Source organism: Myotis brandtii, unplaced genomic scaffold (assembly GCF_000412655.1).
Source record: "Myotis brandtii unplaced genomic scaffold, ASM41265v1 scaffold57, whole genome shotgun sequence".
Taxonomy (NCBI): Eukaryota; Metazoa; Chordata; class Mammalia; order Chiroptera; family Vespertilionidae; genus Myotis; species Myotis brandtii.
The window spans coordinates 3,098,017-3,100,241 of record NW_005370133.1 but is presented as its reverse complement, the minus strand read 5'-3'; positions in this window follow the sequence as shown (position 1 = coordinate 3,100,241).

The window sequence follows — 2,225 nt, the reverse complement described above, 5'->3', positions numbered from 1 at the left end:
TTCAACGCAGGAGCTGCCAAGCTGCAGTGACTTGGCAGGGACAGTTCTCAGGTGATACACCCTGGAACCAGAGAGGAGGGAGCCCAATTCCTCTAGGGGCCACGTGATTCCACCTTCACCGTGGGTTATGTTTCTGCTGGGGCACTGTCAGCCCTGAATCTGGTTTACTGCATATTTGCATTTGCATTCCACACCCTGTATGACAGCAACTTTGCAGAGTACCCTCTAGCACTCGGGACCCTTCAGGGGATGTCAGGAAGTCGGTTTTGGCCCGATCCCCAGGCTGATGGATGGTACCACCCCAGGTGCGGCCGGCTGGGGAGGGACTGCCGGAGGTTGGCTCCAGGGAGTGTCCAGTCCATCTTGCCCAGTCCCGCCCCGCTGGCCACCTTCTAATTAATTTCCTTTCAATGTGCACAAATCTGTGCCCTGGGTCACTAGTAATAAAATAAAGAAAAGGAACAATTAAAAATAAAGTATTATTACTTTAGGACTGAATTATAATAGGTTTATCTTCTAAGCTCAAAGAGTTGTCAAAATGTCCTTCTGCTATCAAAGTTACAGACGTACTGTATAATAATTTGAACTATGTCAGGAAAGAGAAAGCTTCAGTCCACACGCACACACACACACAAAAAAAATCTGCTTATTTTCATATGCTCCACAGGACTAGTAGTTACATGTGGTATTTCTTATGCCTATACAAAAGTCCTTGACCTAGGTACAAAATTTGTTTGTAAGCAAATTTGTTGGCAGTTGAAAAGTTATCTCATTGGAATATGGCATTCATAGTGCTATTCTACCAGGAAATTATTAGCCTATGTAAGTAAAATCAAGTCTATCAGCATATTAACAAACATAGCCGAAAGAAGTGTCTTAAAAACTTCAGGGCATATTTGGGATAGTATGACTTAAAATTTAGGTTACAAAAATGTACACTAAATCCCTCAGGAGGCTCTCCAACTAAAAACATAGGAGAGACCACAAAGAGATGGGCATCATCCTTCAGTAGTTAAAGATTTGTTCTGTAATCCAGATCTTTCTCAGAGGCATGCACACACTTCAGTAACAAGCTCCAGGGTCATTTGTAGTGGGGGTTATTTAAGGATAGTTAATGATTCTTTCCTACAAATCCAGGAAGGACAACTAGCAGGTGTATGTCTATGTGTACGCACACATGCTAAATATTTTGTATACATTTTCATTTTAACCCTAAAACAACTCTGAGAGGAAATTTTATAGATGAGGAAACTGAGGCTTACAGAAAATAAAAATGACTAGTAATGGATGAAATCAGTATTTAAATCCAAGTCTGTCTGACCTAAAGCCTAGTTTCTTGATGACTAAATGATACAGTATCCTATGATTTTCCAACAAAAGATTTAGCTCACAACATCTAAAATAACATATATTATAAGTACTATGGAATCTAAACACCATATGTAATACTGATTTGGGGTTGCGGGGAACGGACTCAGAATTCCGTGTTGAGATGCTAGAAACACAGCTCTTCTAGTTACAATGGTATTTTTTACTATCTCAGTTGAAAGGCTCCTGTTATGATTGGAACGATCTTACATTGAGACCTTAATACTGGTATACAGAGTAGGAGGAGGGAAATGTTAGGAAGGAGAAATGAGTGAAATGAGGAATGAGCCTGGATAAGTTTTAGGCCCTGAGGGGAGGCACATTTATCAATCCTCAGCCAACTCCATAATCGAGTTGTGTTCTTCTGGCAGGAAACTGGTGATGGTAGGGTCAGAACAGGTGTGGGTCAGATGACTCACCTGATTCACAAGTAAAGGCTCTTGATCTAAATGAGAAAGGCTGACTAACACCTGACAAGGCCCTGCTTGCTGACACATATATAAGTCAAAATAACACAAGGCTCCTTTCTTCTTTGGCCATGATCAAACAAAACTCAGTCTCATTGCTTTTCTCCAAATTTCCTTTTCCTGGAAGTCCTTTCAATTTTAAATTTCTCTAAACAGGAAGCAAGACTTTATTCCTTTTGATGAGGTACTGATTAAACAAATACTACCAGAACTCTAGGAGGTAAATATTACACCCTAGTTCACAGATGAGGAAACTAGGAATTATTGAGCAATGACTGGCAAGATGATATATTTGCCTCCAAAGCCCAAGCTCAAAAGTCACACCACTTTACCTCCCAATAACCAGGCTCTCTTGATTATAACATACTAGAGGCCCGGTGTGCGAAATTC